The sequence below is a fragment of the Vigna umbellata genome, chromosome 5, assembly GCF_029865625.1.
Source record: "Vigna umbellata cultivar VRB3 chromosome 5, Vumbellata_1.0, whole genome shotgun sequence".
NCBI lineage: Eukaryota > Viridiplantae > Streptophyta > Magnoliopsida > Fabales > Fabaceae > Vigna > Vigna umbellata.
The window spans coordinates 43,708,478-43,734,606 of NC_142169.1; the positions used below are offsets into that span (position 1 = coordinate 43,708,478).

Genomic DNA, 26,129 nt, shown 5'->3' on the forward strand with positions numbered 1-26,129 from the left:
GGAGTCTGCATCGCGCCTTCGGTCACTTATCGGAACCGTTCTTCCATCAGTGTCCGTTCAGAGAAGAAGATTTGGTTGAGAACTTCCACCACCAGAATCAGCTGCATCTTTCTTCCATCAGTATGAGTGCATAACTCACATCGAGGTTTTTATTTATTTGATTCAAAGTAATCCATGTTGATAGATTTTTTTTTTAGGTTCATTGTGGAAAATAAATATAAACAAACTACGTTACAAAGGATAGTGGTTTATGTTGGAATAAACTTAAATTTTAGGGTTTTATTAATAATTTTGTTTAAATCTTATTTTATTAGTTTTTGGGTATAGTAATATTTAGTTTGATTTGATAGAGATAAAGTAGGGACACGTAGTTATGATTTTCGGTTTATCTAGGTACAATATTATTTTATGATAGATTAAGCAGATTTTATTTTTAAGATAGTTGATATTTTATTTTTATTTCTCGTAATATTGTAAGTGTTATGGCTATTTAAAGCCCTTCAATTATAATGAATAATAAGACTCAATTTTAGAAAAATATCTGAGTGTGTATCGTGAGATTTTCCCAACAGTGGTATCAGAGCTTTATGCTCTGAGTACCGAGAGAGAGAAAAAGAGAGAGAGGAAAGAGTCAAACATCGTGAGAGAAAAAGTGAGTGCTTGATTTTTTGAGAGATGACAAAGGTTGTCAATGGTATGAGTGTACCACAATTGACGAGAAAAACCAATTATGATAATTGGTGCCTACAGATGAAGGCGTTATTGAGATCCCAAGACATTTGGGATATGGTGGAAGATGGGTACGTTGAACCTGATGCAGATGAACATCAGACGGTGGCACAGATGACAACATTGAAGAAAACTCGTGCAAGAGATGGGTCAGCATTGTATTTCATCTACAATGCAGTAGATGAGTCGGGATTTGAAAAGATAGTGAATGCCAAATCAGCAAAGGAAGCCTGGGAGATATTGGAGGTTGCATATAAAGGTGACAACCGCGTTAGACAAGTTCGAATACAAGCTCTCAGAGGAGAGTTTGAATAGTTGAAGATGGAACCCAAAGAGCATATAACTGAGTACATAACTCCGGTGGAAAAGGTGGCCAACCAACTTGGTAGGAATGGGGAACAAATGCCATATAGACGGGTTGTGGGAAAAATTTTGAGATCTCCTACAAAAGATTTTAAAAGTATCGTGTGCGCCATCGAAGAATCGAAGGACTTGTCGGTTCTCATAGTGGATGAACCTGTTGGGTCATTAGAAGCCCACGAACAAAGGAGAATGAGTTGGGATGATCAAGTTGAACCCGACGACCAAGCACTACAGGTACAGTTTGACTCGAATAAAACTCGGATTACTCGGAGCCGAGGTCCTGGTGGCAGAGGACGAGGTGGACGTGGTCGAGGTAATGATAATGAAGATCAAACCGGTCAGCAGAATTGGCATGACCGAGGACAAGGAAAAGGTCGAGGAGATCAATCAAGAGTGGAGTGTTTTAAGTGTGGCAAGTACAGCCACTTTGCAAACGAGTGTAGGTCAACAAAGAGCTACAACTGTGGCAAGTTTGGTCATATTGCAAAGTATTGCAAGACCGAGACAAAGGGGGAGACGAATCTCGTTACTGAAGATGCAAAAGAAGATGTAGAAGAACTATTGCTGGCAAAGAGCTCGGACACAGTGGACATGGAAAATTCCGTCTCAATATTGGATGAAGTGATCTCGGTAAAAGGTGCGAAAAATGTGGAAAAGGAACTCAAACAAAAAGATGAAGAGATTCAGCGGATGGGGAGGCTTCTGGATGAAGCTAATGAAATTATGAATAAACAGAGGGTTGAGCTTGAGGAGTTGAAGAAGACGGCTCCTGAAAAGGAAGAGAAAGCATCTAGCAGTATTGAACTAGATAAAATAGGGAAGATGATGAAGAATAGATGAAGGATGATGAGATTTCTACCAACTCGATATGATATCTAGATACTGGAGCAAGCAATCATATGTGTGGGAATGAGAACTTTTTTTATGAACTCACCAAGGTGGAGGCAAAATATGTGTCTTTTGGAGATGACTCCAAGGTGGTCGTGAAAGGGCGTGGAACAATTCGGCATATTCAGATTAATGGACGAGTTGGAGAGATTAGGGATGTTTATTAAATTCCGGAGCTGAAGAGCAATATTTTAAGCATGGGTCAGATAATTGAAAAAGGTAATTCAATTTTTATGAAAAATCAAGTACTGTATTTAAAGGATAAGCATGGTCGTCTAACAACCTAAGTAAAAGCAAAGAAGAATCGGTTGTATGAATTGGAGCTGAAAATCTTGGAGAGAAGATGCAAACCCGGAGTAGGATGATGCACATGGAAAATTGAACGAAGGAAGGAAGAATTTAAGTTTATGGGGGAATTTGTTGGGATAAACTTAAATTTTAGGGTTTTATTAATAATTTATTTTAAATCTTATTTTATTAGTTTTTGGGTATAGTAATATTTAGTTTGATTTGATAGAGATAAAATAGGGACACGTAGTTATGATTTTCGGTTTATCTAGGTACAATATTATTTTATGATAGGTTAAGTAGATTTTATTTTTAAGATAGTTGATATTTTATTTTTATTTCTCGTAATATTGTAAGTGCTATGGCTATTTAAAGCCATTCAATTATAATGAATAATAAGACTCAATTTTAGAAAAATATCTGAGTGTCTAAACTGTCATATTATGGTGCAAAGAATCTAGTGTAGAAAATACTCGAAGGTAGTATATTTTGTTTACAAAAGATCCAACGAGATAGACAATTCAATGGTCTCTAAACCATTTAACAAGTCTAGTGGTCAATAGAGCATACAAGTCTAACAATATACTAATTAGACAAGTCTCACAATACACTAACTGATGATTCATGAATCACCTTCTCTTTTTCATCTCCAAAAACACTTTATTTCCTCTTTAAGCTTACAATCTCCCTCTCTCAATTATTAGAAAATCTCAAAATTAACTTTCTAACATCATCCATAAATATGAGACCATCTGTCAATATATCATCTATAAATAACTTATAAATTTTCTTATACTTGAGCTACACTGCACAAGTTAGAACATTTAATAACATCAAAATTTAAAATGGATAATCTATCAAAATATCCAGTAAAATTCAACTAAATAAACTCTTTAATTAATCTCATCTAATGTCTATCAAGAATTAAAAATTGATTTTAATCAATAATTTTAATTAAACCTTATTAATCTTAATTGAATAAACTCAATTATAATTCGAGCAAGTTAAAATTAAAGCTTATTAATCTCAATTAAATAAATTTAAACTCAATTATAATTAGAGAAAATTAAAGTTAAATGTTCTAATTATGATTACAATATACTCAACAATCAACTCTCTTTGTTTAGAGTAGTTATAGAAAAAATTTCGGTGCCCTTTAAAATATTTCGGTCACACAACTCACAATTAACCAATCAATGAACTAAAAAACATGTCAGCTAGCTGATTCGAAGGTGTATGAATCTTATAACTTTTTAAAAGAAAAATAATACTTCTTCCTTTCCTTTAACTAAATAATTCTCTTCTCAAGTGCATCCCTATCCCTGCATTAAGGCATAAGCAATCACAGCCAACTAAAAATGTCAAAACAAATTAAGAATTTCTCAAGACCAAACATGTGGAACAAAACAAAAATCCAAAAATTCCTTTGGCAAAGTGATTATACATTTTCTCTTGTTTCAACCATGCCATCATGAAACAAATTTTCTATCATGCCCTGTCATTTCACATGTTTAACTTTTATATACATTTCGTCCCCCACCACTTTCATAAAACAACTATTTTTTTCACTGTTGACCGTACCAAACCCATATTCAACTGCATGCATTACCACTTCTTTTAAAAGTAATTATTAAGTTATTATTTTAGATAAATTTCTCTGCAGTACCTTTTGCATAATAAAAAAATAAACACTCTTATTATATTTTTATATAAATTAGTTTAATTCTTTCCCATTATCATTGGTTGGAAGCTTTGCACCTTTCTTTTGTGAGAAATGACATGTTGGAGTAGATGCCATGTGAAACTTTGTAATGACATTTGATGCCATATGGTACTAGCTAGGGTTTAGGGTTCCATTATATCATTGTGTGGGTTTTCGTGGTCCTTACTTACTAAATATGGAATTTGTGTCCGAATTACCAAGTAAGAGAGAACCCTCCATTAAGAAACTTTTGTGCATTGGAAATAGTTTTCTTTTCTTTTCATTTTCAACTCCAATCTGAGAGCATATTGTGAAATGGAACAAATACCCAAGGTGCTGCAAACTTTTGCCTAGGAAAGGAAAGCAATTTTGTCTCTTAATGGATCATTTGAAGCATGTGGAACCATGAATCAAAACCTCTCATTTTATAAATAAAATAAATAATAAAATTTTTAAAAGTAATTAATTATAAAATAAAGTTCGTATATTGATAATACATTTTCAAAGCAAATTAAATTAATTATTTTTATTAAGTTGTGTAATTATTAAATTGTGTTATATATTGAAAAGCTATATGTCATGGAGTACTTTATATATTAACTCTAATATAGTATTAAACTCATTATTTCAATACATCTAATACTTTTATATATAACATTTAAAAGGTTCAATAACAATTTAAATATTTTTTATATTTTTTCTTCCTTTAATATTCTGATACGTCTTTTAAAGATGAAATTGGGATAAAGTTTCATATTTCAAAGCAAAAAATATTAAACCTATTATTTAATATATTTGAAAATATTCAATGTCATATTTAGAGTTTAGATTGTAAATTACTTGTATTTCATTTTATTTTTCGCTTGTACCATGTCAAATTAATTTCTTTGATCTTTTGTTACCATCTTTCTCCACTCCAATTTATAACTATAATTTATAAATGTCAAATACTCATATTATGGGTTACAAAATGCGTTAGTGTCCTCTCTTGGTCTCCCTAACACATTAGAGGTAGAGTAGTTGACCACTCCGTCAATAAGTTTTAGATTTATTTTTATTTTAATATATAGTTAAAAATAAACTTAATCATATAAGTTTTTAAAATTTGAATTCATTAATTATTATTTTTAATTAAATAAATTAAATGTATTATTATATTATACATTGAATTATTTTATTATGTTTCATAATTACAATTTAATTGATAAAAATTCATGATTTAAATTAAAATATAATAACATATTTATAAAATCACAAACAAACATTAGAATAGGTGAATAATGTTTTAAAACTTTTTTTACAAATTAGCGTTAAGTGAGTTTGCAAAAAATGAATGATGTAAGTAAGATGTTCAGACGCTGACTTTTATAAAGCGTGTATATGGAAAACATTTCAAAGAATAAAGTTATGAAACACAAATTTTATACTCGTTCACTCAACCAGAGCTACGTCTTCTTCCTTAAGAACTCTTAAAGGGTTTTATTAATCTTTAAGACTATTGCACAAGTTTTACCTTTTCAGGTTTACAATGAGATTAGCGCCACTCCTCACAACTAGTATGAATTTAGTCACTCCTGTTACACAAGTATTCTAACCACTTATGGTATCAATCTTAGACAACTATCTAGACTATTTAACTCAATTGAACTAAACACTAAGTGTTTTAATTCTCTTCATAATGTACAACACAAAGAGTGTTATAAGAAAATATAGATTGATAACTCTCAAGGAGAGGATAAAAACATTACAACAAAATATGAGATTTTGTTGAGGATTTTTCTCTTAAAGAATTTAGTTTAAGAAGATAGATGGACAAAGTAACAACAGAAAAAATAATTACTTAATATTTATTTTTTAGGGTATTGCTTGATACTGGACAATTATAGCATAGTTAATGTGATAGACAACATGCGAACCAGTTTTCAAAAGTTTTCTTTATAAATATTATTTTTTTAATGCTATTAAAAATATCTATCGCTAAACTATATTTAATAGTGCATACTATACATCTATTTTTTATCAACAAATTAAGTTTTAGTAAACAGATTGTGAAATAAAAACCAGTATTCTTTTAAATCAAAATCATTAATGGCTAGTCACCTTTTAAATATATTTTTTTCTAATCATAACAACACGTAGTTAGTTCTATCAAGTATTCTTTCGATCTTAGCTATTTTTGGCTAAAAATTTCAAGTTTTATAAACAAATCACTTACGATTTAAGTTATTGTGGAATCGCCTTCGATATTGACTATTGAAGTCTTCAATTTATGGATGGGTTACCTTAAAATACATAGTTTACACATGAAACCCTGCATAATTATATTTTCACATAAACTTAAAAAAGATGTTTTTTAAGCATTATTACCTAGGAGTGGATTTTGACTTCAAAATAAAATTAACAAAACTATTATTTCGTAAGGTATTGAAATAAAGCTCTAATTATTATGGTAAAATGACACTAATAATATTGAAAGAACTAAATACATACGAATTTTAGCTTAATTTTTTTTATAAAATTAATCTGTAGTTATGCCTTTTCAATTTGAAACCTAGATATTGCTTTCTTGATATAGTTTGTGTCACACACAAACACAAACAAACAAATACTTTCGTTTGGAGGACAATGTAATCGAAATACAGTCTGTTCCAGAATAAAATGGTATATACGAAACTGAAAAGAATTGAATTCTTAAAAATAGTTATTCTTTTCGTAAATTGGACTGAATTATTTAAAGGATAGTATTTAAAAACTAAACTATGATGAAACTATTAAAACTGATGTAAACCTTAACTTATTTTACTCAAAAGCAGTTTATTTGACACATTAACAACCTTACTGTTCCGTGATCAACATATTTTTAGAAAAAAGTCAACAAAGTTCCCTAAATAAGTTTCTCAATTTTATAATAATAATAATAATAATAATAATAATAATAATATTAATAATAATAAGAATAAGAATATTTTTACTATAAATAATTAAGTAATTCCTTTTGCATTTAATTCATAAATTTTAATTTATTCTCATTTTAAAACTAATTCAAAATAGTTTACGCAATTTAAAAATTTTAAAAAGATGATTTATTAATTCAAAATTATTAGATTTATATATTAATAGTCCAATTTAATTTACTTATATTGCAAAACCAATTTAATTCAATTTAAATAAACATTATTTTTAATTTGAATTAATTATTTATAGTTCAAAAACGTTTTGCCTAGCCCTAGTGTCAGAATTTTGAAATCACAATTGGAATTAATATGACATGTTCCTAACCCTATTCAACTAAAAATCTTCAGATGCATTGATGAACATTTCCTCAGTTACCAAATTGTTCTAGGACCCCTTTATGTTATATTTGAACAATAACCCTTTTTTCTTACATTTTTTTTTTTTACATAAAACAACTAAGTATATTGCATCAATTGCTTATTTTATTATAACAAGCATCCCCATGGAAGATTATTATGAAAGTGACATCACAACTTTTTCTCTCCTTAAAAATATTTATACATTTTTTTTTTCTTGACACCCTCTTATTGTTTAAGTTTTCATTCGGATAATTGTTTGAAAACTTTACACAGAGTACAAATTATTTTAAAGTAGGCTAATAACCTTTTATACATTTTATTCCAAAACAATTAAGTAATAAAGCTATGTATTTTTATTTGATAGTGAAGTTATTTAACATTATTTTTAACTCAATTAGTTTTTGGACTAAAATCAATTTCTTTGTGTGGGACTAATTTAAAAACAGTATAATCATTACAAGAAAATTCTTAAATAGTAATCAGTTTTAGTGACAAAAAATAATTAGTCATTAGTGACTAATTTAAATATAATTTGGTAAGTGAAATAGTTTCTAAAAATTATAACTAGTTCTAGGTTGATAACTAAAAGAGTTTCTGTTATTAATTAGTTTTTAAATTAGTCACTCTAAGATAGGTATTAAGGTTTTAAATTAGTCTCTAAATTAGTTTTTGAATATACTTTTGTCACCAAAATTTATTATTATTTAAGACTTTTTTTTAAATGCATCCGTTCAAATTTTAAAGAAAATAAAATCTTACCTCCCCACCTAGGAACATTTTAAACTTGACGAACCTAAACATTATTGCATATATAAAATAAAAATTTTACAATTGAAAATCTCTTACTTAGAAAATATATAAAACATTCACACATAATCCAAAGTCCATGGTTAAACAATAGCATTACTATAATGCTACCTTGATTGATTGAAATGAAGGTGACGAAAGCAAAGTGACAAAGCTAATTAGTTGGTAAAAAATCAAGTGGATGAGGATAAAGTAACAATCATGTCCAAAGATATGCCACACCCCAAAAGAAAGTACTTTGATTCTCTTCACCCATTTTCATGATCCAGGATTTTTAATCTATAGTACAAACAAACTGCAAGAATGATGGAAATGCTCATATGAAAAAATTACCTAAATTAATGCAAATAAAGTGATTGGTTGCACTAAACTTCAACACATTGATCATAGGGCTGAGGGAAAACAAACAATGAAATTACCCAACCATAAATAGATGGATAACTTCACGTGAAGTTCTAATCACCAAGGAATTATTTTACAAAGCAAAAAAAATTGAGATCAGAGAAAACCCACCTGTTGTACAAAAATGGCAGACGCACGGGATTGTAGAATTCAGTCACAATTATGGCTGAGAATCAAACTACACAAATTAACTTCTCAATTTAATTTTAAATCTAATACAAAATTGAATATATTGAACTAGAGTTGTGCATGAGAAGGGCCCTATGTTAAGCCCAATCCAGTAAAACAACATTTTTGGGGCTTGTTCCTGCCTATCTCAAGTTTATCTTCCTGCACCTCAAATTTTATTGTTATTTTCATTTTAACCCTACACATTATATATTAGGTTTAATATCCAATTTTGTTCCCAGTTTGGTTCGGAAATCTCAATTTAATCCCTCTTTATAAAAGTAATTGTAATGGATCCTTACTTGTAATTATGTGAGTCAAATTAGTCCCTTCCGTTAAATATAAACAAACGGAGTTAATGGGCTGATGATGTGGCAGTAGTCATTGGTTAGGTGGCAACACACAATTGTGTGCGTGCTTACGTGGTGTTAGGGCAGCTGATTTTAAAATTGGGTTTTAATTAGAAATTGGGGATAAAATGATTTGGGGGTGATTTGTTGCAGATTAGGGCATTTTGGTGTGTGCGAAAGAAGACAGAGGCAGTGATTGCGGGAAGCATTAAGTTTGAGACCAAGCATTTGTCAGTGGACGACCATTCGTGGAGATCGTGTTGGTGGGGTAAATAACGAAAAACGACTTTCGAAGGTGCGTTTATGGTAGGTTTTGTTCTATGTTTGGTTGCTTTCGGTGTGGTCCCCCCAGAACTTTTGATTTTTTTATGGTTTGTCTGTGTTGTGTGCCCCATTGTCAGTGCATTTGCTTTGTTTATGTTGCGACATTGTCGTTGTGGTTCCCCTTGATAGTGTGTGGTACTGTGTTATGGCATTTGCTTTATTTACTGTGATAAATGTGGTTTAGCTTTGTTTGAGTTGTTTATGGTCTGTATAGTGGTATGTTTATGCTTTGTTTTTTGGTTAGATATCATTTGGGTTAAGGGTTAAGCATAGATTAACTGTGAGCAATTTTTATATTAGATAATATGGCCAACTCAGACATTGAAGTCGTGTTTCACCATGGAGGGAAATTTGAGAATAATGGGACATTTGGATATCACTATGGTGAAACCACAACTTTAATGGAGTTATTTTGAAATATTAAGCATTCTAAAGGAGATGGGTTATAGGAATGTAAAGGACTTATGGTATTCATTGGGTCGTGGTCCTGTATTAGAAGATTGTTTGGAACCTTTATTAGATGACAATGGTGCTTGTCATCTGATCAATATTGCTATGTTGAATGGTGAAGCTCACCTTTATGTTATACATAGGGTCTGTGAACCTGAGTATCTTCTGCAGTTGGAATACTTTTCTGAACCCCAAATTGATAGACCTAGTGGTGAAGGACAAGTTGAGAGAGAGAGTGCTGATTTAGAAGTTGATAGACCTAGTGGTGAAGGAGAAGTTGAGAGAGAAAGTGCTGATTTGCATGTTGATAGACCTAGTGGTGAAGGAGAACCTGAATCAGAAGTTGATCCACAAATGATAGAAGTTGAGGTTGATGTAGTGGCTGATGTAGAGGCTATGGCAGAAGTTCAGACAGAGGTAGTGATTGATGTACAACCTGAGGTAGAACCTGAATCAGAAGTAGCCCCAGAAATGATTGAAGTTGAGGTTGATGTAGTGGGTGATGTAGAGGATGTCGTAGAATTACAATCAGAGGCAGTGGAGGATGTTGGTGTGGAGGCACATCTTGAGGCAGAGAGTGATTCAAATGCTGAGGAAAATGGTGTGAATGTAGACGTCCAGTCTGATGTGGAGGGGCAGGCAGAAGTAGAGGGTGAGGTACAGGGTGAGGTAGAGGGTGAGGTAGAGGGGGAGGTAGAGGGTAATGGAGAAGAAGCTGATGAGTATGATGTTACAAGTTGGAATGGGTCCGAAGAGGATGTATTGATTGACCATGGAGATGAAGTGGGATTTGATATATTTGAAGCTAGTAATGAAGTTGAAGTTGGTGGACCTAGGGGTTTATCTGATAGTGATTGGGAATCCGACAGTTTGAACAGTATTGTGGAAAGTGATAACACAGATGATGACAGGGATGAGTATGGGGATTTTGGTGTTTTTTCAATGCCCAAAAGTATGGAACAATATAAATGGGAAGTGGGCACGTACTTCAGTGACAAAAAAGATTTTACAGAAGCTATAAGATCGTATGGAGTAGAGAATGGTAGAAAATTAAAAGTTTATAAAAATGACAAAAGAAGAGTGCGTGTCAGATGTTGTGGGGCAAAAGGGAAATGTCCTTGGAATGCATATTGTGCATATAAGGCAGCTGAAAATACATGGCAGCTAAGGAAAATAGTAGACAACCACACTTGCAGTAGAGAATTTAACATTCGTTTAATGACTTCAAAATGGTTGAGTGGGAAGTTAGAGAAGACTATGAAAGAGAATCCAAATATTAATCTGTATAACCTCCATAACAAAGTTTCTAAGAAGTGGAACATTGGTGTTTCTCGGTCCACAACCTGTAGGGCAAAAGCAATGGCTTTTAAACAAATAGAAGGTGATTTTAAAGAACAATATAGAAGAGTGTATGACTATGCCAATGAGTTGCTTCGGTCAAATCCTGGTTCAACTGTCAAAGTTCATGTTGAACCTAATGAGGACACTCCAATTTTCAAGAGACTATATGTGTGTTTGAAGGCCTGTAAGGACAGCTTCGTGTCATGTAGGAAGATTATAGGTTTGGATGGCTGTTTCTTAAAAGGGAAATTTGGAGGTGAGTTGTTAACTACAGTAGCAAGAGATGGGAATGACCAAATGTGTCCTTTGGCATATGCTGTTGTGGAGGTGGAGAATAAGGACAGTTGGAGTTGGTTTCTACATTTGCTCATTAATGATCTTGGTGGTGTGGAGATTTCTTCAACCATCACATTTATGTCAGATCAACAAAAAGTGAGTAACTTACTACCATTGGCATCTTTTTTTATCTTTTAAACCTTCATGTCTTTTATTTTAACTTGTATACCTTCATGTCAATAGGGACTTTTACCAGCATTACAAGAACTGCTCCCTGGTGTGGAGCAAAGGTTTTGTGTGCGGCACATCTATGCTAATTTCAGGAAGAGGTTTCATGGCCAGATTCTAAAACGTCTACTATGGAAGGCAGTAGCATCAACACACCCTCAAACATGGGAAGCAGTGATGAGAGAAGTTAAAGAGGTGAATCCAGACGCCTTTAAATACTTATTAGCCATTCCACCAAGGTATGTCAATCCACATGCCTTTAAAATTCATTGTTCCTATTGATTGTTCTTTGTTTTCATAGCTGATATTTTGCACTTGTTATTTGTGTAAGTAGATTTTGGTCACGGTCAAGGTTTACAAGTAATGCTGTTTGTGACACCTTAGTGAATAATATGTTCGAAGCATTTAATAGTGTAATATTACATGCAAGAGGTAAGCTCATCATCACAATGATGGAAGACATTCGTCTGTACCTCATGAAGAGATGGGCAACAAATAGAAACAAAATAAGTACATATGAAGGTAGTCTTTGTCCAAAGATTAAGAAAAGATTTGAGAAGGAATTGCACTTGACTAAATACTGGATACCTAGGTATGTTGACATCACTACATTACCATTTGACTTCTTTATGTATTCAATTTTGTACTATAAACCCTTATTTGTCTTTTAAAAATTTGCAGTTGGTCAGGACAAAAAATTTTTGAGGTCAGACACATTTCAATGATGAGTGACAAGTATGTGGTTGACATAGATAAACTGGAATGCAGTTGCAGAAAGTGGACTTTAACAGCTATCCCATGCTGTCATGCACTAGCTGCCATGACATTTATCAACATCAATGGAGAAGACTACATCCCACATTGGTTTACAAAGTCAACCTACCAAGAAACATGCATTCCAATCATCTACCCTGTCAATGGTCCTCAGCTATGGGAAAAGACTTCTCAGCCTGATGTTTTGCCTCCAACTAAAAGAGTGTTGCCTGGTAGACCAAAAAAGAAGAGAAGGCTAGAGGCTTGGGAGCTAAAGAAGGATGACACACAACTCAAGCAAAATGGAACTCGTAAAAGATGTTCCATATGTAGACAGCTTGGTCATAAAAGAAATACTTGTCCACAAGCTCCTCCAGCAAACCAAACTCAATATGAATCAACTGAGCAACCTGAAACCCAAGCTGAACAAAGTCAGCCAATTACTGGACCAAGTCAGCTTACTCAATGCGTTTTGGAACAAAATCAGCCATCTACAACACAAGTTTAAAAGTGATTTAGGACTGACAATATGTTTAGGTTAAGTATGTTTAGCTTAAGTGATGGCTATTTTGTAATCACAGACATGTATTTTGTAAACTGTCAGACGTGCATTTCAAGTCCACTTTGTAATTTCAATGACAGATTTTGTTTTCTTTATGATGTAATTATGAATGGTGTTTGGACCTTTGGCATATCAATTTCAATGACAGATTTTCTTTTGGATGTGCATTTCACAATTCCAATTTCTCATTCTATTGTGATCACAGCTTCTGTTTTGATTATGATGTCATTATGAATGGATTTGTTCTTCAATTATATTACAATCACTGAAAGTGTGTAATACCTCTGTTACACAACTCTTTTTTTGGATTAAAACAATGCACATATACTTCTTCTTTTTTTGGATTAAAACAATGCACATATACAGAACTCTCTTTTTGGATTACAGAAGCCACTTCCTCATTTTATGTTGTATATATCAAACAAAATGTAAATTGAAACCATAATTTCAGATGCTTGAATTCAAATTTCACCTTCATTTGATAACATCATATTACAATTTGCCCAAAGTGCTCTTCACATAAACTATCTAATAGAACACATCATGGACTTTTAAACAAAATACATACAACAATAATGTTAATGAATCCCAGAAAACATATCATTGTTATTAACATCTTCTCCCTTTTCTGACATTCCCTAACACATTTCTCCAAGCTATTAATCTTCCTCCTTTGCCTTCCAATAGTACTAGCAGCATCATCTACATAATCTTCATTAAGCCATTTAAAGAAATTGCATCCTTGAAGTTCTTCATTTCTTGTGCGCTGTTCAAAGTATCCAACCACAAAATTTTCATTAATAACTAAAAATAATTTATCACAAACATTAAACTACAAACCTTGTAGTTAGGGCAGCCCCAGAATTGTTTCCCCTCGTTCTTAACTGTTTTTGCCACTCTCAACACAGCAGCCTCCCCACAATGACATATTTGGCTTCCAACCAATCCTCTGGATGAACCACCACGAGAGCTCCCCCATGAGCAAGATGAACAACCGTGATTTGAAGACATTGCGAACCCCAAAGCGAGACAACCACTGAGAAGGAAGAAGAACTCGCCAACCGCGAACCACCAGCAACCACTGACTTAAGCACTCCAACCGCGAAGCACAACCCGTAAAGAAGAACAACACAAATGACAAGATGATGAACAACAACACCCACAACTGCTCCGTGTTGGCAATGTACGTGAAGAACTCCAACTCCAGCTGCCCTAACTTTCTGCCCTAACTTTCTTTCTATTCAATGCACGTGAAGAACTCCAACTCCAGCTGCCCTAACTTTATCCCCAATTATTTCAATGCCCAATTTCTAATTAAAACCCAATTTTAAAATCAGCTGCCCTAACACCACGTAAGCACGCACACAATTGCATGTTGCCACCTAACCAATGACTACTGCCACATCATCAGCCCATTAACTCCGTTTGTTTATATTTAACGGAAGGGACTAATTTGACTCACATAATTACAAGTAAGGATCCATTACAATTACTTTTATAAAGAGGGACTAAATTGAGATTTCTGAACCAAACTAGGGACAAAATTGGGTATTAAACCTATATATTATATATTAAATAATTACGTAAACAATATTTATTGTCTATATCCACTCCCCATAACATTATTTATTATCACTTTCCACCCTGTAACATTATTTACTCTCCATTACACACTTCCAAGTAACTTCTTTCTTCATCATCAAATGGACTTTCCTTGTTCCCCACACAGAGTTGATGCTTGTTTGAAGTCAAAGTTTCTACCTGACCATTTGTAGCTTGTTTGAGGTGATCTACGTGTGTAGTAGAAGACTCATCATAAATATAGGTATGGTTTTCATCTTAAGTAGTTAGACTTATAAAGTTTTCTGGCATGGGTTACTACCACCAGATTGTGTAATTTAATCTTTCAAAATCCAATTTTTTAAAATTGTTAATTGAATTTCGAAATTGGGTTATATTTTTTACAACATAATGAATTATGATATCTAATTAATACTCTTGATCCAAAAACAAAATCAAATTTCAAACTGGTTAGCAATTTTTGAAATTAGATTTCAAAATCCGTTAGTTGAATACCGATTATTATCGAATTTGAAAATTCGATTTTTAAAATTGTTCCGTGAACTTTGAAATCTGGTTCTGTTTTCAAATTTGTTAACTGAATTTCAGAATTTGGTTAGTTGTCAAAAATATAATTGTGTTTTGAAATTTGGAGAGAAATTTCAAACACCGAACTTTGAAATTTGTACCTGAATAACGTTGGTATATGAAATTCGATTGATGTCATTGTTTGTTGTAGTTGATTTTCCATGCTTGTAGATGATTTAATTACATCTAACATAATCTACATTTTTTATGTCATAGTTGTAGATGATTTAATTACATCTAACATAATCTACATTTTTTATGTCATAGGTGGTTAGAGCGTTGGTATCTAACATGGAAGATTATTCTTTAAGGTCTAGAGAATCAAATGAAGTAAATGAGAGCTTCATGTTAAATGTCTTTATTTTAAAAAGTGAAACATGTAAGGGAGATAATGTTGATTTACAACTAAAAATATTTTTCCTACACATGATGAGATAACTGTGTGAGTTGAAGGGATTTCATTTTATGTTGGTTTTGTTGTTGTGATTATAAAATTAGATAAACAAAAAGTTCAACATGGGAGGAAGACGTATCTTTAGGACATGAAAAGGGTGGAAAATTGTTAAGACTCTTGTAAGTGTATCGAATCGTATCAAATAATAAACATGGTAAGACCAAGTATCGTTTCCTAGAGACTCACGGCCTAAACAATTATGTGATTTCTTGATTAAATAAGACTTGAAAACAAACTCTTTTGGGTTTAGAATGCAAATACTAAAAAGTAAATATGCATGCAATTTGATCAACTCGACAAAAGTGCAAAGATGAACGGATTTGATATTATGGAATGAATATGTTGCTGGAATTAGATTTCACCTAGTTTACTCTCATGTATATATGAATTCTACTTCTTCATTAATGTCAATGTCACTCTCTAAAATACTTAAAACCTGATTCCTCGGCGAAGAAGCCTATCCTTAACTATTAGTTCATACAACTTTTAGCATTCCTAATAATTAATTCTAAAGAACAGAAGCTTAAGACAACTAGAACTCATACCCCCATTCTTGAGCAATACTACTTCTGGGAATAATTCTCCGGATCATGAATTGTAAGATACCTTCCGGTACTCATGCAAATCATACGCCATGCTAAAGAATGAGTTAAACAAAGCAAGCATTACGAAAAGAAGAATTACCCAAACAATTAATGAAAGAAGCATATATAATCAAGAATCAATTCAATACATGAGAGTTTACAAAGGTTACATCATCCCCAACAACAAATAGAGTTTAGTTCACCATTAACATGGTGAAACTAGATGAACAATGGAAAAAGAATGAAAGATAAAACCCTAGAAATTGAAGATAGGAGCTTTTGCATCCAAATTCGCCTTCGAGGGAGCAAAGAGTGTGTTTCTAAGCCTATTCCGTCCAAAGATATGAACCCTAGGACGTCCAAGTCCTTAAATAGAACATAAAAATAACAGAAAACCGGTCCAAGCCCACGAGACTGGCGCTCAGCGCCCCACTTATGGCGTCCAGTGGTGTGTGGGTCAAAACTAGCGCTCAGGGTCAGCTCAGAGGGCAAGCAAGCATAGCACGAGCCAGGGGCATCATGCGGTGAGGGCTCCAGAAAAGGGAAGCCAAGCGTCAGACAACTTACTCTTGTGTTGAGGGCCCTTAAAGTGGCGCTCAGCGCTGCTGTGATCCTCCTTTCTTGATGCTTTTCTAGTTCTTCCTAAGTTCCAACTCCTTACTACTTTAACTCTTCTTCCAAATCATCTCAATTCTTGTTGAAAACACTAAAATCTAGCACAAAGCCATTAAATTCACCTTCAACTCTCTTATTAATCAAAACTATGATTTCAAGCTAGTTTCTAAGTAAAAAAGGATGTTTTTAGTATCAAAATTAAGTATCAAATAACGGTAAATTCAACTATTATCACAACCCCAAACTTAGAACTTTGCTTGTCCTCAAGCAAACAAAATGTAACTTGGGTTTCAAACAATCAGTACAATGGTTTCAACACCTTTCAAAACCTTTTCTTTCAAGGCAAGTAATTTCTCCTATCAACTTATTATAGAGAATATCAATCAAGATGAATAAATGCCTTGATTCAATTAAGCTCATTATGGTGCTCACATAATCATAGAATATTCAACAGATGCTAAACTCATGAATGATCAATCAAGCAGAGATGTAATCATGCATACAAGGAACTACTCCTCACCGAGGAAAAGTGTTTCTCTCAAACACACAGGTGTATATAGAGGTGACTCATTCACTCTACTATCACAATGTTACATTGCCTTTCATTTAACCACAATCAATCAAACTCACAAGCAAGTATCATCACAAGGGCTTTTCTATGGCTTGTAATGTGGTTGGGCTAAGAAGAAAATTGGTTTTTCCGGATAACAAAATCCTTGAGTTAAGAGAGTCATTCATAATTTCATCATTTAAACATACTCTATCACTTCAAGAAACCATTCTCACTTCTTCCCAACTTTCCCTTGCATTGAGCTTTTCTTTTCTTTCTTTTCTTTTCTTTTTTCTTTTACTTTTTTTTTTCATTTGCTCAACACTTAGCTCAATGCTTATTCTTTTCCAAATTTCCCAAAAACCCCAAACTTGAAGCTTTATCAATACCACACAATATTCTCAACTTAACTCAAGGTAAGATTTTCAAAAAGGGTTTCCATATTATGTTCAAAGCTAAAGGTTCAAAGGATAGAACACATTTTGCTCTCTTTTATTGGGATAAAATCATACATTGGCTAAAAAGGGATAACAACATGTGGTCTTGATCATATGACACATGCAAGCAAGTGATTCAATAATAGAAATCTGGGCAAAGTCATTCATGTTTTCAAAGTAATAGCAATCATTCACAAACACTTTGGAGTCCAATCCTCACACAGGCTAATTCAAGTTCCAATCATTTAGATAAACATCCTGCTCAGTAACACAATCACAAATCATCATGCATCTGTTTCACAATATTGTGAGCAACCACCTGTATATCAGCATCACGCATTATCTCAACATCAATCAATATAATCCACATCATGAAGCAACACTCATCACAAACATCATCATCATCAAACCATTGTACACAAATAAAGTTCTAAGCCAAGTACATCACATAAAATTAATAAAATTAGTAAAAGAAATCCTGTTTTAGAGACAAAATAGCATAAATCAGTAGATGCTATATACAATCCTCAATCATAATCATCAAAGTCATCTTCATCTTCATCTTCCTCTTTCATAACTGAAGCTTCAACTGCTCCACTTCCATCATCTGTCTGTGGGGCCACAAGCCATACCACCCAAGCTGCAAAGTCCTCTTGAGATATGAACTATCACTCAAGGAAGGTAGACGTCAGTGTCCTCAGCAGCTCCTGCTCGCCCCTATATAAAGCATTCATCCTCTCCTCCATCAAAGACATGTATATGTCCCTCATATGGAATGGAGTAGCATGATGAGGCTGCTCATGTGCTGGTTGTGGTGTTCTCCTATGCATCCTAAGAGGCTGCGGTGGTGGCATCGGTACTCCTGCCTCATCCAATGCACAATACTGATTGTAATAGGAAGCATCAATCTCCTTTCTTGGACGCTCCAATGGTGGTGAGGATACTGATAATAGTTGAAAAACTGTTATTTTCATGCTTGAAATGGATACTAAAAGCAACCTTTAACACTTAGAAACTAGCTTGAAATCATGCTTTTATTCATATTTTCAGAAATAAGAGAGCTGGACAGGTTTATGCTTGATTTCAGTGTTTTTGTGAAGGTTTTAAGATGAATTTGGTGAAAGAAGTGAAGAAGGAGAGAGATGAAATCAGAAAAGACATCAAAAAGTGCAAAAGGAGAAGCCGCAACGGCCGCTCAGCGGCAGTTTACCGCTGAGCGGCACTCAGAAGCTCATGGGGGATCCGCTGAGGGGAAGAAACCAACTCATGCACTTACCGCTGAGCGGCACACTTATGGGCTTGGGCCTAAATTTTCTGTAATTTTAGAATAGTATATAAGCTTTAGGACGTCCTAGGGTTTGTATCTTTGGCAGAAACGAAGCAAACACTCTTTTCACCCCTTGGGGGTGATTGGGAGATGGTGACAGCTCTCCTCTTCTCTTTCTCGGGTTTTTCTATCTCTTCCATTCTTTTATTATTATTCATCTAGTTTCACCATGAATATGGTGAACTAAACCTTGTATTGTTGTTGGGGAATCAATGTAGTCTTGTGAAACTCTCATATATGGAATTTGTGTTTAAACATCTTATTTGAGATACATGCTTTCTTTCATCATTAGTTAGGGTTTTTCCTCTTTGCTCAATGCTTTCTTTGTTTAACTCATTCAATGCATGATTATTGATTTTGTCGATACGGGAACGTACGGGGAAGTCTAGATCCGGGGAATTTCTCCCAATAGTATATTGGTTGTCGTTAAGCTCTTGCGCTAAAAGAACTAATTATTAGGAATTCTAGGAATCGTATGAACTCGTAATTAGGGATAGGCCTTCTTGCAAGGTAATTTAGAGAGTGGCATTAACAATGATGAAAAGAATGTTGAATTCCTAAAGTATATGAGAGTGGATAAGATGAAATTGATAAACCCCAACAACATACTCATCCATATATTCCATTGAAGTGTTTGTATTTTGTTTTAGCCATTGATCAAATTCATGCATACATGTTTATTTTCTGTTTTGCATATTAAACTCCACTTATTTCCCACAATCAAAGGTGAACAAAGGCAAGCAAGAGATTTCTTCATTCAGGCAGGGCATGGAAGAATCACTGGGTCGTGCATGGGATAGATACAAAAGCTTGCTACGAAAAACACCCACGCATGGATTCGATGAAGTGGAAGTAGTCCTTACCTTCCTTGGAGGTCTTGGTTCACAAACCAAGATGATGCTTGATGCCTCAGCAGGAGGAAACATTAAATGGAAAACTCCAGAGGAAGCCACAGAAATTATTGAAAATATGGCTACTAGTGATAATGAGCTCAACAGTGAAAGAGGAGCTCCTATGCAACAGAAAGGATTTCTACAATTACAGACACATGATGCCTTGCTAGCACAAAATAAAATTCTAACTCAACAGCTGGAGACTCTTACTAAAACACTTGCACAATTGCCTAAAGAGTTGAAAACTACTGCACAGGTACAATCTCAGTTGTGTGAATTATGTGGAGGCAACCATATCAATGGTCAATGTACCTTTCCAGCAGAAGCCGTGGAGGATGTGAATTACATGACCAATCAATACCGTCAAGGGAACTACAATCAAGGGTGGAAACCACACCCAAGCATTGATCAAGGGCAAACTAGGCAAGCTGGTCAATTTAATAAGCAGCAACAGCAACCCACCTTATGGTAGCAGATTTCTATGCTTAATGAAAGGTCCATGAGGATGGAAGACACTCTTAATAATTTCATACAGAAAATTGAGTCTACCCAAAAGAGCACTGAAGCTGCTATCAAGAATTTGGAGATTCAGATGGGGCAGATCACCAAGCAGGTGGAAGAAAGGCCAAATAGAAATTTTGGGGCTAATACTGAGGTTAACCCCAGAGAAGAATGCAAGGTGGTAGAGAGTGCTAAAAATGAGATAGTTGAGTTAGACAAAGGGGAAACAAAAGAGAAAAGAGAAATAGAAAGCAAAAATACTTATCCTTTTCCAATACATCCAGGGAAACAACTGGATTTCACAGAATTATTCAAGATGGTAGATAATGATGCACCTTGGGAGCAGATTCTACAACAAATTACGGTTTACACTAAATCTGATGAAGACGTCTCTACAAAGAAAAGACGTAGAGATGATGAGGCAAAGAAGTGTAAAACTGTTAAAAAGGAGCCATTCCCTCCAAAAGCAACAGATCCAGGAGGCTTTTCTATCCCTTGTACCATAGGGAAGAAAAGGATTAAAAAAGCTCTTCTTGATTTAGGTTCAAGTGTTAACTTGATACCTTACTCTTTACTGGAGCAAATCGGCGATGTTAATATGAAACCTGTAAAGGTTAATTTAGTAATGGCCGATGGATCTTCAAAGGAACCATGTGGGATTGCAGAGGACATCATAGTTTGTGTTGGAAAACTCCAGTTCTTGGCAGACTTTGTGGTGATGAAGATGGAGACAGAAAAGATACCTATCATTCTTGGAAGACCGTTTATGAAAACGGCCAAAGCTATCATTGATGTAAACGAAGGTATAGTGGTGCTCCAGGACCGAGAGGAGAGAGTTGTTGTAGATGTCTTTAAAGATGAGACGCAAACACAGGAGGAAGAAGCTAGTTATAAAGCTGCATTTCAAGATGCACACATGACTAGCCATAAAGATGAAAAGCCCAAGGTTACAGGTAACCATTATTTGTTGTTTCAGGTGCATAAAGGAGAACAGATTGGAAAAGGAGGAAAAGTTCCTGATGACTGGAATAAAGGAAGACCCCAACTTGGTACACCTGTGAGAATCAAAAACAAGTTGTGGGTTGTGAAAGGCTATAAAGAGAAGGAGATGATAGAGACAGAGTCTCCACATTCTAGAAAAATCAAAGCAGTACACAAGAAACAATTGATGAGTTGGTGGGACAAGAACATCAACTATGAAGAAGGAATTTGAGCTTTACTGGGTCAAGCTAATGACGTTAAAAGAGCGCTTGGTGGGAGGCAACACAGTGATTTAAAAACTTTTGATTTTGTTTTGTAACTTTTAATTTGTGGACATTATTTGTGTAAATACTTTGTTGGATATAGCATCTACTGAAGGATGCTAGGTGGTTAAGTATCTACTGAAGGATACTAAGTTTGTAACACCTACTGATGGGTGTTGGTGGATTTTGGGTCAGGCTCGTGACGTTAAACAAGCGCTACCTGGGAGGCAACCCAGTTGATTGAATGTTTCTGTTTGTTCATTTTAGTTGCATAATAGGTTTTGCATAAGTATTCTGAAGATTGAATTGCAAGGAACCAGTGAGGGGCATGTTTAGGAGGCACGTAGGTTAAGAAAAGAAGGAGAAGAACACTTCACGAAAGTGCCACTGAGCGGCAAGTTACCGCTGAGCGGCAAGTTACCGCTGAGCGGTACTATCGCAAAGTGGGTTTAGTTTCCCCTTAGCGGGACCCGAGCCCATTAGGGTATTTTTATACCCTAAGCTGCGCATAAGCTTCTATTTTCAGGCTCTTCTCTGCACACTCACTCACACATACCTTTTTCAAGGTTCTCCACATCTTTTCCCTCTTCCCTCTTGAGAAAATCTCTCTTTCACTCACTTGCTCACTAGTTTTGCATCTAAGTTTGGGGTTGGGAGAGAGCATCATTGAAGGGGATGATTTCTTCATTGTGGTACTAATACTTAACAATGTATCTTTTGGTTTTGTGAATTATGTTTGATGCAGGGATGGCCTCCTCATCAGGCAAAGAGAATCAAGACTATAAGATACAAGAAGAAGGAGGATACAGAGGACAACTCAGATTGAGGAGGAGCTGAGATGGCATTTACTGATGAATGTTATCATGAACTTATGCTTTTGTTGGTTTAAGTGTTCTGTACGTATTTATTTTTGTTTTAGACTAGGGTTGATGTACTCTATTAGAAACCTGGTTTGTTATGATGGTTTGCTATTGACTGTGATTGTGTGATAAGTAATGCTTGATGATGATTATTGATTGATTGATGTTGAGATAGATGTGCACATTAAATGCTTATACAGGTGATTCACAAGCTTTGTGAACAAATGCAGGATATTATGATTGTGATTGTGAGATTAAGTAGGATGTGTATGTCAAATGTGAATGAGCCTATTTGTGAGGTTTTGAGCTCCAGAGTTTTTATTGATTGAATGCTATTACTTTGAAAGCATGAATGATTTTGCCCAGGTTTTCTATGATTGAATCAATTGCTTGTTTTGCATCATATGATCAAGGCCGTTTGTTGGAACCCTTTTTATTGGCCAAATTCATGAAGTTAGCCCACTAAAAGAGAACACTTTGTGTTCTATCCTTTGAACCCTTAGCCTTGAACATAAATTGAAAACCCTTGTTGAAAAGCTTTACCTTGAGTTAAGTAGAAAATCTTTTGTGGTATTGTTAAATGTTCAAGTTTGGGGTTGTTGGGAAAGCATGAAAAAGAAAAAGGAAAAGCAATGAGCTAAAAGTTAAGAATAAGAATGTGAAAAGAAAAGAAAAAGAAAAAGAAAAGAAAAGAAAAAACAAAGCTCAATGTAAAGACAAGTTGGGAAAAATAAGAATAATTGTGTTGTTATGATTCTCTTAACTCAAGGATTTTGTGATCCAGAAAAACCAATTTTCTTGTTAGCCCAGCCACGTTATAAGCCATTGAAAAGTCCTTGTGATGATGCATGCTTGTAAATGTTTTGATTGTGGTTAAATGAAAGGCAAAGTTGATTCATGTGACATTGTAGTAGTGGAGTGAATGAGTGATTACCTCTTATACACTTGTGTGTGAGTGAAACACTTTACCTGGTGAGGAAGTATTCCATGAGCACATGAACATCCATGCTTAATTGATTGATCATTCATGAAAAATAGCCTTTGTTTGATATTAACTGACTTTGTGAACACTAAAGCATGTGCACATCTTGATTGAAATCTTGGTCAAAAGTTTGATTGAAGTCTTTGCTTATCTTGAAAAGAAATTTTTTGAATGAGTGAACCATCATATGAATAGGTAGAAGATTGAGTTACATCTTGTTTGCTTGAGGACAAGCAAAGTTCTAAGTTTGGGGTTGTGATAACAGTTGAAAAACTGTTATTTTCATGCTTGAAATTGATATTAAAAGCAACCTTTAACACTTAGAAACTAGCTTGAAATCATGCTTTTATTCATATTTTCGGAAATAAGAGAGCTAGACAGGTTTATGCTTGATTTCAGTGTTTTTGTGCAGGTTTTAAGATGAATTTGGTGAAAGAAGTAAAGAACGAGAGAGATGAAATCAGAAAAGACATCAAAAAGTGCAAAAGGAGAAGCCGCAACTGCCGCTCAGCGGCAGTTTACCGCTGAGCGACACTCAGAAGCTCAAGGGGGATCCGCTGAGGGGCAAAATGGCTGCTGAGGGGAAGAAACCAACTCACCCACTTACCGCTGAGCGGTACTTTACCGCTGAGCGGCACACTTATGGGCTTGGGCCTAAATTTTCTGTAATTTTAGAATAGTATATAAGCTTTAGGACGTCCTAGGGTTTGTATCTTTGGCAGAAACGAAGCAAACACTCTTTTCACCCCTTGGGGATGATTGGGAGATGGTGACAGCTCTCCTCTTCTCTTTCTCGGGTTTTTCTATCTCTTCCATTCTTTCATTATTATTCATCTAGTTTCACCATGAATATGGTGAACTAAACCTTGTATTGTTGTTGGGGAATCAATGTAGTCTTGTGAAACTCTCATATATGGAATTTATGTTTAAACATCTTATTTGAGATACATGCTTTCTTTTATCATTAGTTAGGGTTTTTCCTCTTTGCTCAATGCTTGCTTTGTTTAACTCATTCAATGCATGATTATTGATTTTGTCGATACGGGAACGTACGAGGAAGTCTAGATCCGGGGAATTTCTCCCAATAGTATATTGGTTGTCGTTAAGCTCCTACGCTAAAAGAACTAATTATTAGGAATGCTAGGAATCGTATGAACTCGTAATTAGGGATAGGCCTTCTTGCAAGGTAATTTAGAGAGTGACATTAACAATGATGAAAAGAATGTTGAATTCCTAAAGTATATGAGAGTGGATAAGATGAGATTGATAAACCCCAACAACATACTCATCCATATATTCCATTGAAGTGTTTGTATTTTGTTTTAGCCATTGATCAAAGTCATGCATACATGTTTATTTTCTGTTTTGCATATTAAACTCCACTTATTTCGCTTTTAAGTCTTAAATAATCAACGAATCACATAACTAAACTAGGCCGTGAGTCCTTTGGGAGAACGATACTTGGTCTTACCGAGTTTATTACTTGAAACGATTCGGTCACACTTGCCGATTGTTCAACAAGTTTGTGGTGCCGTTTTTCGGTGTTCATAAATTTGTCATCAGATAGCTTAACACCCGTAATTTCACACAGATGAGTGGTCAAAGAGGGGTGCCTCAGAGGTGCCTTGTTACTCACAGAATGAACGCAGCCTTGAATTTCTATGGCTATCACTTGCCCAATATTAATGTTCAACCCCCTAAGAATACAATAGAGGAGTATGGCCCTGTTGGTTGTGATGTTTGACACATGAGAGTAGGGTTGTACATTGGCATGTGTGAATGCCATCCAATATTTGACCAGAGGTGTCAGATACGATCTTCTGATGTGCATAGGCGCCTCCTGCCTTTTTCTCTAAAAATGTCCTTCAGGCATACATAATACCCTCTCCACATCAGAAAAATCAGGACCTTCGTCAACACTCAATTCGAACTAGCAATCTTCTCCAGTCCACTCAATGCCCAAAAACCTATTAATTGTGTCAGCATCATAAGGTATCCTCTTACCCCTCACATAGCTCGAGTACCACAGAGTCTCAGTGCCAAAAGCCCTTGCATTTGTATAAAACTCTCTTACATTAGCCAGTCCTGGGTAAGAAGCCAGGTTCTCCCATCCTTTTCTTTCAAGTTCTCTTCTAAACTGTGGGGCTAATGCTGGTATGAGTCCTACTTTTCTCTCCATCAATAATCTCCTATCCTGCATTACGAGGAAGTACCTGTCATGTGCAGTGGAGAGAAACTTGTTTGGTTCTTTGTCCTTCCTCTTATTTCCAATGGTCTTCACCCTTTTTCCTGATGAAGAAGTCATTCATGCACCACACAATTTCACAAAACAACAAATATCATCAAGCATCAGTACATGAAATTAAAACAACTCCGAACACTGCTTCTTAATAACGCTGAGGGCAAAACAGAGAGCCCGCAGCGTCACCTGTACTGAATCAAAAAACCAAAATCATGCAAACAGCCAAAAACCACTTCTGCATAATCGCTCTAAGCGCCCCTCAGAACGACCCTCAGCGCCAATCAGTGCAACCCAAAAACATCCCTTGTGCCCTTCAACACTATCCAATCACTTTCTACTCAGTCCCA

The 26,129-nt window shown here is 34.7% G+C and overlaps 1 pseudogene; it reads left to right on the plus strand.

Moving 5' to 3' along the window:
* The first annotated feature begins 675 nt into the window (after window positions 1-675).
* LOC148198427 (uncharacterized) lies at window positions 676-1,932 on the plus strand (annotated as a pseudogene).
* Window positions 1,933-26,129: the final 24,197 nt, after the last annotated feature.